The following is a 13,225-nucleotide window of genomic DNA, read 5'->3' on the forward strand; positions in this document are numbered from 1 at the left end:
GTTCACTGGAGCAGGCAGCTGCTCCCAGATATAGCATATGCCCAGATCCACCACCCCAAGGGCACATGCCAGACCAAATGGCCACCAGTGTGTACTGTAATTGTTGTAACCTATCTATGAGCTGTGACACTAGGGGATCAGATGTTCAGCCATGGAGCACCCCTCAGCGAGGATGATACAGAGGGATGAGTGTCCTGTTTCTCACCATGTGAAATCCTTAGGACGAGAAAGAAGGGTCTCTACCTGAGCTTTCAGAAGCAGGCGGCTTAGCAGTGACTGCAGGGTTGAGGAGTAAGATCTCAGTGCCAGTGGGAGGGGATGGTTTGGTAAAAACCAAATTCCTGTGATCTTACCAGAAGGTTTGAAAAGCACCACAGATCGCTGGTTCTCCTCTCCCCCAGCAGCCTGGCAGACACTGAAGTAACTGAAGCCAGAGGCTGGCAAGGATGTTGGGAGCCAGAAGTTGCTGAGCTCAGTTTCAAGTAAGGCTACCGCCATCCAGCCCTTCCGCAAGCCAAAGCAGTGAGCACTAACTTTGTATTTTGGAGAAAAATTTATGAGAATTTCTGGCAATGAAGTAGGTAGAGTTGTTGCAATTTGGAATATTCATGTATACATATACATGCAATATACATGCATGTATATATATTCACACACATACACGTATATCTGCATGTATTAATACAAACCACGTATATTTGCATGTATTAATGCACAACCCCATTGAGACCCTCAATAGATAGAAAGGCAGATAAACCTCAGCTGGCTGTAGTGGGAACTGAGTAAGTTAACAGTAGTGCAACAGCTCAAAACAGTGCCTGGCATAGAGGAGACAATAAATGTCAGGAGTATCCCCATAAAGGCAGAGGGGCAACCATATGGAATACAGTGAGGAGCAGGAATGTCTCAGACTCATGGATGCAGGAATTTGGAACACAGACATCCAATCAGTCAGTCTGAGCTCTCAGCCCCCTCCCTCAGGTCCTCCATGGTCAGCCCAGCAGGCTCCATTCACAGATAAGGAATGCAACCCCTGGAGCGTACATGTGGTGACCTGGGCCCCCAAGATTTTCCACTTTAATCCTGGTTTCACTCTCCACTGGAGACACAGGATTCCTGGTGTTAGGTCAATGGTCATTGCTATCAAAGCCAAGAAAAAGAAAAGCTTACAGCTTCTCAGTGTTAGCCTCTAAGACCCTGAAGACACACTTCTTATCTCCCAGAGCTGCAGTAATATGCTAGCCCACATACCAACATTGAAACTGGCTGTTCCAACCAAAGGCACCAACCAGTACCAATGCGTGGCCAGGCCACTCTGAAAAATGTACCAGGGTCACCAAACCACAAAAATCACTTCCTTTAAACAACAACAACAACAACAATGCTGGGCGCGGTGGCTCACGCCTGTAATACCAACACTTTGGGAGGCCAAGGCAGGTGGATCACGAGGTCAGGAGATTGAGACCATCCTGGCTAACATGGTGAAATCCCATCTCTACTAAAAATACAAAAACTTAGCCAGGTGTGGTGGCGGGCGCCCGTAGTCCCAGCTACTCGGGAGGCTGAGGCAGGAGAATGGCGTGTACCCAGGAGGTGGAGCTTGCAGTGAGCCGAGATCGTGCCACTGCACTCCAGCCTGGGCAACAGCGCGAGACTCCATCTCAAACAACAACAACAACAACAATGAAGAGTTGCTTTGTCACATTTTCAATTACAATTAAATGAAGAAATGGAATCAGCCACCACAAAATACTAACTATAAACTTCATATTTGCACCCTGCAAGTGTCGCTCTTTCTCAAAATACAACCTTGCTGGATTTTCTCCTTCTCATCCTTCACTGGCGAAAATTAGTGATGGAACACTCCCATATGTTACTGACAACAATGCAGCCTTCTAAAGGGCTAGTATTTGGCCGGGTGCAGTGGCTCACACCTGCAATCCCAGCATTTTGGGAGGCCAAAGTGGGTGGATCACATGAGGCCAGGAGTTCAAGATTAGCCTGGCCAACATGGTGGAACCCTGTCTACTAAAAGTACAAAAATTAGCCAGGTGTGGTGGTGTTTGTCTGTAATCCCAGCTACTCAGGTGGCTGAGGCACAAGAATTGCTTGAACCCAGGAGGCAGTGAGCCAAGACTGTGCCACTGCCCTTCAACCTAGGCAACAGAGCAAGACCATGTCTCAAAAAAAAAATTAAATTAAAATAAAAGGCTAGGATTCATCCAGCTAGAATGGGGACATGGGAGTGAGGGTTTCTGCAGCACAAGTGAAGTCCAGTGACTCAGTAGCCCTGGGTTGGTATAAAAATGCTCATTGCCTTGATTTACTGAGTGTCAGACAGGGTGGTACCTGCCTTCATACAGTATTGCTAGTTGTCACAACAGCCATGCAGACTGCTAATTCCTTATCCTGTGATCTTAGGGTATATAGGAGTTTCCAGATCTCTAACCCTGCTACTAGTGAGAGCCCACAATGTGCCACCTCCTGTACCAGCTGTTAACAAGTGGTACTTCTAATATTGACCAATCTCATGGTTGCCAAACTGTAGTCTTACAAATGAGGAGAATAAAATGGAGCCAATATTAACTGTGTTGCTAATGAATGACTACTGTAGAGGAAATTGGACCCTTCTATTTTTTCAAATCAGTAATTACAGGGCACACATTTTAAAAGAAATAAACTAATATGAATGACTTCCAAATATGATTGGTAAAATAGACAATTCTTTCTAAGAAAATATGTATTTTCAAAAAACTAGCCGGGCGAGGTGGCGGGCACCTGTAGTCCCAGCTACTTGGGAGGCTGAGGCAGGAGAATGGCGTAAACCCGGGAGGCGGAGCTTGCAGTGAGCTGAGATCCGGCCGCTGCACTCCAGCCCTGGGCGACAGAGCGAGACTCCGTCTCAAAAAAAAAAAAAAAAAATATGTATTTTGTAATCTTGGCTTTTTAAAACAGCTTTAGCAATATATGTATGCTATACTTTAGCAAAGTATATTTTACTTATAAAATTTATACATTTCTGGTGTATAATTCAATGCATTTTTAGTAAATTTATAGAGTTGTACAACAATCACTATAAATCAATTTTACGAGGTTTTCAATATGATCCCTTGTGCCAACTTACAATTAATCTCCATTTCCACCCCAGCCCAAGGCAACTACCAATATATTTTCTTTCTCTATAAATTTGAATCTTGGCTGTTCTTTAATGCAGTTCTTGGCCTCTGTGTTTTTATTTGTCCAACTGAAGATTAGACAAGAGGCAGCATGGGGTGGTGGATAAATCGTGGACCAGGAGCGAAGCAAAGATCTGCTCACCTGGGACACTCACCAGGTAAGTGAGATTGAGAAGGGGACTCCTTTTGGATCTTAGTTTCTTCACTGACTAGCAGGCATTGCAAGACCAGTTTTGCAAGGCTGCTGAGAGTCAACTGTGCAAATATGCTGTGAACTAGGTAAGTGGCATCATCCTTACTTACAGACGAGGCAACCAAGGCTTAGCAGGTTAAGTAATAGTCCCAATGTCACTCAAGTAGAAAGTGATGGTGTTCATGGAATACTATGCAGCCATAAAAAAGGATGAGTTTGTGTCCTTTGTAGGGACATGGATGCAGCTGGAAACCATCATTCTCAGCAAACTATCGCAAGAACAGAAAACCAAACACCGCATGTTCTCACTCATAGGTGGGAACTGAACAATGAGATCACCTGGACTCGGGAAGGGGAACATCACACACCGGGGCCTATCATGGGGACGGGGGAGGGGAGAGGGATTGCATTAGGAGTTATACCTGATGTAAATGACGAGTTGATGGGTGCTGACGAGTTGATGGGTGCAGCACACCAACATGGCACAAGTATACATATGTAACAAACCTGCATGTTATGCACATGTACCCTAGAACTTAAAGTATAATAATAATAATAATAATAATAATAAAAGAAAGTGATGGTGTTGGGATACACACTCAGTCTTTCTAGCCTTGAAGCTCATGTGTTTTCTAGTATACCTCACTGGTCCCCAAAACTCAATCCAATATTGAGCTGAGTGAGTTTTCTCAAGTCTCGCAGCTGTATGCAGTCATTCTCCCTGAGTTTACTTACAGTCAACCTTCAGTATGAACCAGAGACTTCTGCCTCCTCAGCAGCTCTCATTGGCAGCACCCCTGGAGATGCACGTATGCAGACAGCAAGCGCTTTGAGTCTCTTCCAGGTTTACAGCTTCATCTGTGGGTTCTCTAGGGTCCTAGGTGTGTAGCTGCAGACCAGGCATCCAAGCTGCCTCTCATCCAGCATGTTTCTTCCCATCACTTGGAATTTCCATTTCAAAGTGGGTTCATGGCAACTGTCCCTAATCAAGGAGTGTCACTATTCTCATCTTTGACTCTCCAGCTCTGTTATCCAAACATACAGGACTCACCTTCCCACAAGCACAGGCAACTCTCCTAAGAGGCAGACTCACATCCTGCAATTCTGACCTTGATAATCAGACTCTAAAGTTGTTCTGCTAATAGTCATTTGCCAAGGAGTCAATCAACAGATTCTGCCCTAGGAAACAAAGGGGCCATGGCTCAAGGTTTTGAGGACTTGAAACCTCCAAAATGACTATTTGGCTCAGTTCATTTTCCAAAATGGTTACCTGAAAAATATTAAAAGCCCTAGACTCAAGGTCTCCGTGAAATTCTGAACTTGCCTGCAAGGAGTAAGGTAGGAGGTGCTGAATTCTGCTGTTGGTTCTATACTAATGCACACTTCCTTGCAAAATAAGTTTGGTCAGGTCGGTTTTTGTTATTTTGCTTTGTTTAAGTTATTTTCCATAGCAATTCACCCTCCACCCACCAACCCACACTTACCAAGTTCTGTTTTTATGCATTTTATATATTTGAGTTTTATGTAAGACTTTATTCAAAAAAGAATTCCACTACAGAAAAGAATGGAAAAACACTGGGTTTGTTGCCTCCAGCTCTAACAAATAATTTAAGACTTTGTAAAAGATTTCTTTCAAAACTCAGAGCCATCCCTGTGATTGATGTGAAGTAGCACTTAGTTGACAAGCATTCTATTTCAGCAGCTTTCTTTACAGACAGTGTTTTAAGAATTCACCAAGCTGTGATCCTTCAGGAATTTTACTTGGAACAACAGATAAAGTAACAAACACCATGGACATCTGTGCAGGACATTCAGCCATCATATTTGTTAATTTGTTTTGGTCCTGTCTCTTATGTGCAGGTTATTGAAGGAGGACTAAATAACAAGAGAGTCTTAAGAAAGCCAGTGGAAGGGATATAGCACAAAAAGCAGAAGACGCTTCGATAAAGCTGCACTCATGTTTAAGCTAGGGACCTTGTTTATTTCTTCAGCTCCAAGTTCATACACTTTCAGCCACAGGTGTGTGCAGGACTCCCTTACAGGATATCCTGGCTGTGCATGTATATGTGTGTGTGTGCGCGCGCATGTGAGACCCAAAGACAGACAGGACTTGGGAAGGAGGGAGAGAGAAAAAGAGAGAGAGAGAGGAGAGTAAGATACAGATAAAGGCACAGACAGACAGAAAAAATATTCACAGAGAGATAAAGTTACACCGAAACAGACCTAGACAGACAGAAACCAAGCCTGCAGAAACCAAGATGTTTCTGGAAGGGAAGACAGAAAAATAGAAAGACACAGAGAAACAGAAAGAGATGTGGTCAGCCAAAAAATATTTGGTGACGATAGCCTAACAAGACTTATTAACACAACACAATGTATGAATCTTATTTAGATGCTCATCTGAATGAACAAACTGTAAAAAAAAAAAAAAAAAGTGGAGTCAGTTGAATAAATCTGAAGCACTGATTCAGTGTTTGATAATAGCAAGAAATTATTCCTAACTATTGAGTGTGTTAATGGTATTGTTATGTTTTAATCGAGCCATTATCTTTTAGAGACACTTTCTGAAATGTTTAGGGGTAAAATGATACAATGCCTGAGCCTGGTTCAAAATAACATGCAGGGAGGGGTGGGTGAGGATGTCAATGAAAGATTATTAAAACTCGGTGATGGGAACATGGTGGTTCCTTATATTATTCCATAACTTTTGTGTATGTTTGAAATTTTCCATAATATGAAGTTTAAAAAATTGTTAAATGCCTACCATGAGTCAGGCAATAGTGTAGGGAATGGGAAATAGGGTGAACGGGATAGAGGCAGGGATGAGAGGGACAGACAACGGAGATGGAGGGATGGTGACAGAGGCAGACAAAAATCCAAAGAGATAAAGGAGAGAGGGAGGGAGGGGGTGGGGAGGATGAAGGCGTGAGTGCTGTGCTCACAGCCATGTACAGAAAAGAGGCTTCATCCCAATGATATTAGGGTAGTGACAAATATTTCGGCATTCCAGGAACCCCAGGGTTAAAAATGAGACTTCAGCAGAAATCACTCCACCTACCACCAGCCATGACAGGAGTTCAGCTCCTGTCAAAGCCTCCCCATATTATATTTATTGGTGTCTTTTGGGAGCTCGAGCCCAAGTCCATTCAGCTGCCACACAACGTTCCCCCAGGCTCCTTTGTCTCTTTCTCTGGCTTATGGTCCAGGCTGGGCCTCTGCAGGGCACTGCTCTTCTTTCCTCTCACTGGTCACTGCGGTTTTCCTGGTCACCACTCTCATTTCCAGTGGGTCCTTCTCTGCATAGTGGGCACCTTCTTCCTTCCCTCCTACTGGGCACTGCAGCCTGTCCTGTGCACTGCCATGCTTGCTGGGCATGGCCACCTCTTCCAGGTTTTGCTTCTGCCCCACGCTGATAGCTGCCACCCTAGCCAGAGAAAGTGCTAGAGCCTTCCATATGACAAAATGCATAATGGCCTATGGCAACATGGAGAAGATGAAGGCACCTCTCCACTCTGCCTCACATGGAGACCAAGGACAGCCAGAGCTGGGCTGCTCGTGCTCCAGCACTTCGTCACTCTTCATTCGACAGCCCTTTCCATTTTCCCACATAGCACTCTTTCTTCCAGCGATCACATGAATCCATGGGGCTGGGTGGGGCCAGACCCAGGGTCAGCCACTACACTGTACTTCACTCTGCTTCTAATAATCACTCCACATCATTCTGCTTCTAATAATCAAGGCCAAGCATTACCCACCATGCAGATGGAGTAGTAGTCAGGGTTCTCTAGAGAACTAGGACCAATAGACCAATAGACTATATCTAGATACACAGAAAAAGACATATTAGGAAGGATTGTCTCATGCCATTATGAAGGCTGAGGAGTTCCACAATCTGCTATTTGCAAACTAGAAGCCCAGGTCACATAGGTCCAGTCCAGACTCAAAGGCCTGAGAACCAAGAGAGCCAGTGGCATACATCCCAATCTGAGTGAGAAGACTCAAAAACTAGGGCACTGATGTCTGAGGGAAGGAGAAGATGGAAGTCTCAGCCTAAGCGAAGAGCAAATTCAGACTTCCTCTGCCTTTCTGTCCTAGCAGGGCCCTCGATGGACTGGATGATGGCACATTGGTGAGGGGAATCTTCTTTACTCAGTCTACTGATAAAAATGCTCATTTCTTCCTAAAACACTCACAGGCAAACCCCAAAGTGATGTTCTTCCAGCTATCTGGGCATTCCTTAACCAAGTCAGATTGAGATAAAATGAGCCATCACAGATGCTTTCCTCCCATGTGGTTCTGTGGTCTTCAGAAGGCCTGCCCCACTACTTCCCATCCCCAAATGTCTCCAGACATGCAGAGACCACGCTTGGCAGAAAGCAGATCCCTCCTACACACGGTTATCAGGAAGGAGAACTCCAAGAGGGAACACTGCAATTCCTTGTGCCCTGTGCTGTCACATTCCAGAGCCATGGCTCCTGCCTAGCTCCAACCTTTCCATAGACGTCTTCCTTTGTATTTAAATTCAGAGAGACACTCTGAGCCTACTGGACTTACTCCTCGAGACTTAATCCTCCAAGACTTAAGAGGGAAAGATGTGTTTTCCAACAAAGGCAGAAACTTTCAGTGATGAAGAAATGATTCCTCAAACCATACTCTGAGAGCATGGATGTGTGCAGAGTGTTACCATGCAAAGGGAGGTATTTCCGCTTAAGAAGATGCTGCCCCTTCCTTTGTATGTAAGGAGGAAAGGACTCTGGCATTGACTGAGGTAATGTCTATAAAGCACCTGGTATTGCGCTCTTCACTTACAGGGTCTCTGTAAATAAGAGCTCCTTTCCCAAGTCCTATCCTTTCCTCCTCCCCCCGCCCCCACCAGGAAGAGCTCTTTTCTGTAAAGCAGGCAGTTGTCACACTTCTTCCAGGGAGAATTTGCATTCTAAACCTTCTCTGCATTTGCAGGATGATTAAAGAAGGGGCAGGAAGATGGAAACCAACTAAAGGCTGATAGATACCCTAAGAAAGCAAAAGGGAGCATAAAAGAAAAACTTATCTTTGGCTTAGATTTTGCAAGTGTTTATTGCACATCTTCTATGTGCTAAGCATTATGCTAGCTTTCACATTCTATGAGATGAATATTCTTTTAATAATAATAATTATAGCAGCTAGCATTTATTGAGCATTTACTATTTACCAACTGTTGTGCAATGTGCTTTACACACACTATTTAATTTTCATATAATCTGAAAAGGTATATACTTTTGTTACGCCCATCTTACCAATGAGAAAATGAGGCTTGGGGAGAACTATGAGTCTCAAATCCCACCTGTGTCAGTGCCTTATTGCTTTGGTCCTTTAGACCAGAGGGTCTGTTACTGTGGCTCAAAGGCTCTGGATGTTGTGGCTGTGTAACTCTGAGAAACCTGTTATGAGGCTCTGATGTTATTTGTATTTTTGAAGGCACTGACTAGCTCTGAATCAGAAAGGAAATAGGCAACAAAAAGGATTTCCCTGTTGTAGGCAGAGCACGTCAGCTGTATGTGAAACACCGAGACACCCTGAGAGGAGGAACCACATTTGCCTCGTCCCCCTCATTGCCTGAGCTCCCTGAGATCCCATGGCCCTCTTCAGGCCACATGGTTTTTGACAATCCCAAATAGGGCTTTATGTCACTCTGTGTGTCAGCGTAAGACCGTCACTATCCTTAGCGTCAGGCCAAGAGCTGGAAGACAGGAGGTGATTTCCTCCCATGTCATTTCTCTCATCCAAGCTTTGAAGGGTGAAGTTTATATTTTACTCTATCCTGAATTCAGACACAATCCCACTGACCACCATTGAAGAGATTTCCCAAATGCATGGATGTGACTTCTATCTCAGCAATCCCTTCAAGACCTAGAAGTCCACAAGTCCTCTATAGACCCTCCCATCCTATCTCCTTGTTGTTTCTGCCCATTCAACCAGGGAGAGGTACAGGGTATCATTACAGACTCTTAGGCTTGGCTACTTGAAGTGTGGTCTATAGACCAGCGGAGTCAGCACTCCTTGTTAGGCCTCCAGAATCTCAGGCTGAATCAGAACTTATTTTTTTAACAAGATCCCAGGTGGTTCACATATATATGAGTTTGAGAAGGACTGTTAAGCCAGTGGTTCTCAAACTTGGCTGCATGCTGGAACCATCTAGGGGGTTTTTTAAAATACAAGTGCCTGGTACTACCCCCTGGAGGTTCTTATTTTCTCGGTTTGGAGGTTGCTTGGGTAAAGAAGTAGTGAAAGGTCCCCAGTGATCCCGGTGTGCTGCTGCTGGGGTTGAGAATCACTGGCTTAGAGAATTGGATAACACCTACTTTAACTACACTGATGAAATCTAGATGAGCGACCCCCTCGTGCGCATCCTATCACTTAGAGTGCCGAGGATGACTCCCCTCCAGGACTCTGATTCCAGAGTCAGCTCTGCCTCCTCTCTCCCTGGCAAGGAGGAGCGGGGACCTCTCTCTTCTGCAACAAAGGGGGCTTCTTTGGCTTGTTTCATGGGAAGATGGGAGGTGAGGGAGCAGTAGTTTCCAGCCGGAGTGCTTTCACTGCCCTGTGGCCAGGTAGCCACAGGCCCTGTGGAGAAAGAAGGCATTACTGGCCAGTGCATCAGAAGGTCAAAAGTACTTGAACACCTTTCCTGAAGGATGGAAAAGCAGTGAAAGGAGTCAGACTTGGCTGCTACCTGGCCGTGCTTTTATGGGAAAAACAGAAGTTATGGGATGGGAGGAGCATGAAGAGTGGGTGTTGCCGGCCCTCCTGGCATCACAGCTTGTGAACTGTAGCAATGATAGGCAGTCTGCTCTCTTCACTGGCCCTACCAGGTCCCGAGATCCCTGCAGAGGCGCTAAGAATTCACCCACTGCAGAGGCTCCACCTCGAGGCAGTTTCCTGTGGGCAGTTATTTTGGGAACAGGAACTGGATGTTTGGGAGGAAGAGGGGTAGCCAAGGGCCTGGAGGCAGGCGGTGGAGAGGTGAGGCCCAGCAGCTCAGCAACACTGAAAGGGCTCCAATGTCCAGACACCCAGGCAGCTTCCACTTGCCTCCACTCCCGGGACAAAGGCGCAGTCACGTGGCCCCTGGGGCTGCGACTTGAAAGAGCTCCCATTGTCCACGCTGCCTCAGGTTTCAGGGAACCAGACGCTGGGAGGACGGACTTTTTTTTCTTTTTTCTTTTTCTTTTTCTTTTTTTTAAGTAACAAGGGCGAAGGCCAACAGCATTTTCGACTCCGGAAGTGGGGTCTACACATGCACACACGCCAAACAGACTTCTCCAAGTTTGTTTTTCTAACACATTGGAAACCACACAGTTCAGGAGAAAATTCATCTCACATGCTGTAGCCTGCTTTCCCGGAACGTGTCCAGAGACTGCTGTGTCAACACTGCCAAACTCAGCAAGCCGCCCTCCCAACGGAATGGTGTGATTTGCCAAGGAAAAAACTCAACCCAGAGCCTGGGAGGAGGGAGCATGAGGCAGGCAGCTGGGGGGGACTGCGCATAGTTCAAAGGGAGGGTGGGCTTCCAATTGGACAAGGTGCTTCCCCGATTACACAGCTGTCACTGACCCCTCCAAAGGCCACCGCTGCATCCCCTTGGACTCCCTGTTCCCAGACAGGGCTGCATTTGTGTGCTCAGCTGCTGACTGTCCTACTCTTAAAGCACTCAGGGCGGGAGTGTGCGGAGGGAGGAATGAGGCTGGGGTTGAGGATGTTTCTCAGCCTAAGTTCTGCCCCGAGGCAGCTTGGCGGAAGAGGAAAGGGCTTTGGCATCACTGAGACCGATGTAAATGTAGCTCTTAGGTCCTAGCTGCATTTCCCTAAAACAAAGATGAGCGCTTCCTCTTTGCAGAGACATTACAGATAGAAACGACGCAAAGGATGGCGAAGGTGTTTACTACAGGGCGGGGACATAACAGGTGCTTACTGAATATTCGTTTCCTCCTACCGGTTTGTCCCTGGAGGTTGAGTGTGGGGTTCTGCCTGTCTTACTTGATTTTCAGGAAATAGAGGACTGCTACCCCATAAAGGACTGTCTTGGATATGGAATTTCGCAGTTAAAGCAGCCCCCCAGACACCAAGTACAGTGACGAAACTCGTTTTCTTTCTCCCCATGGAATATAAGCCCCAGTTCTACTGGGTGGCAGGAAACATCATCCAGTTTGTGTAATGACTCCAGTCATTGTTAGGGTTAACTTAGGATCTGCAATTTGCAATTTGGTCGCAGTCTAGCCCAAAATGACTGTGGGATTTCTTGCCTCTCCCCCTGTTTTGTCCTGACTTAGTCTCTGAGGAGCAGGTGGCGACTGGAGGTCTTCGTGACTGGATGTGTGGGAGGGACTGGAGGTCTTCGTGATTGGATGTGTGGGAGGGAGCAGCCACCTTGACCTCTTCTACTTTGGGTGTCTGCATGCAGGGTGGTAACCACCTTCTCCGTGCGGGTGGACTGGACGTGGGCAGTCTGCTGAGGAGTGTTGCTCATGTAATTCACATTCTGGGTGTGGCAAGTGGGTGGTCTGGTTTCCAAAAAGTTCTCTTAGAATCAAATCAGCCATGCTTCCCTTCCTCTGCCTATCCCAACCACCATATAAGCTGCACCCTTTTTTGGTGTTTGTCTTCCTGAATTTACCTCACTCATCTGGCAACTTTCAAGAGCATGCTGACTCTTTCTGCTGGCTATGTGGGACCTGCAGAGTCTCCTCCACACCACTTGGGGGCTGAAGACAGCCTGATGCCTGCCTCCTGTACCTCTCCTGTAGCAGCTCTCTAACACTCTGCTGGCTCCAATGAGGTAGTTCCATGAGATTGCCACTGTCAGAAACCTCTGGAAGAGAAGCAAAGGCCTTCCTCTTCTCTCTCAGCTGTCCCCAACCCTCATGAGGAGCCCTCTCCCATTTCTTGCTCCTTCCTTTGATGATGATGATGATAATGATGATGATGATGATGATGACAACCTCTGTGTGTGTATGATGGAATGTATCACTCCTCATTCTTGATCTTTAAACTCTTCTCTCCTCAGGCAGAGGGAAAACCTGTCTCTTGCTACCTCTTTGCATCAAGTCTGTCTAGTCTCAAACTCAGAGCTGTGTTCTTCAGCAACTTTAGGGTTAGGAGTCTCTGCTCTCAGTGCTGGGGGGATGTCTGCAGCAATGGATGATCCTGATTTTAGTTTCCATTTGATGGAGAGTCCCAACAAGAAGCCACCAGGGGTCATGAAGGAGCACATTTAATTAATATCTCACATATCAACCTGTCAGTTATGTCACTTTAAAATTGACTGGTTTCAGGTCTCCTCTCAAGTTGTTCACTAACTACTGGCAACCATCTCATGGTATGACTTGAGCACATTGCTTCAGATTTCCGAGCTTCGATTTTCCAAGGCTGGATCATCTCTAAGTCCCCTTACAGCTCCAAACTTCTAACATGTATGTGTTTGAGATTCTGGACAAGCCTCTATGTGCTGAGCTCTGGCATCCATATGAAATACAGAGAGTCCCCATCAGACTTCAATTTCTCTAGTAATGGAGGGGAGGTCTGGTATAGATTAAATATAATCCACTGATAATCCAAAACCCCACGTTAGCCTTTGGTTTTGATCTCATGTATTAGAGCAGCGAACAAGCTACAAAATTGACCAATTTGAATTCTACCTGTCCCTTCCCCTTCTATCCTCTCAAAGACATGCTAATTTGATCTGTAATGTGGCCAAAGGGCAGACAGTAGAAGGGAGGAGAAGCCAGAGGCATGAAAAATCCCCAAACTGGATCATCCACCCCCTGGATAATGGGCAGCTGCCTGAACAGAATGCTGAATGAGGGCTCATCTTTTTTCA

The 13,225-nt window shown here is 46.0% G+C and overlaps 1 long non-coding RNA gene across 1 annotated transcript in view; it reads left to right on the forward strand.

Moving 5' to 3' along the window:
• The window catches only part of LOC126948553 (uncharacterized), a 96,102-nt gene that overhangs the window by 24,720 nt on the left and 58,157 nt on the right, over positions 1-13,225 (forward strand). Inside the window, exon 2 of the long non-coding RNA XR_007723485.1 lies at positions 3,251-3,334. This is a non-coding gene — a long non-coding RNA (uncharacterized LOC126948553). The remainder of the gene's footprint in view (positions 1-3,250; positions 3,335-13,225) is intronic.

Source organism: Macaca thibetana, chromosome 2 (assembly GCF_024542745.1).
Source record: "Macaca thibetana thibetana isolate TM-01 chromosome 2, ASM2454274v1, whole genome shotgun sequence".
Lineage (NCBI taxonomy): Eukaryota > Metazoa > Chordata > Mammalia > Primates > Cercopithecidae > Macaca > Macaca thibetana.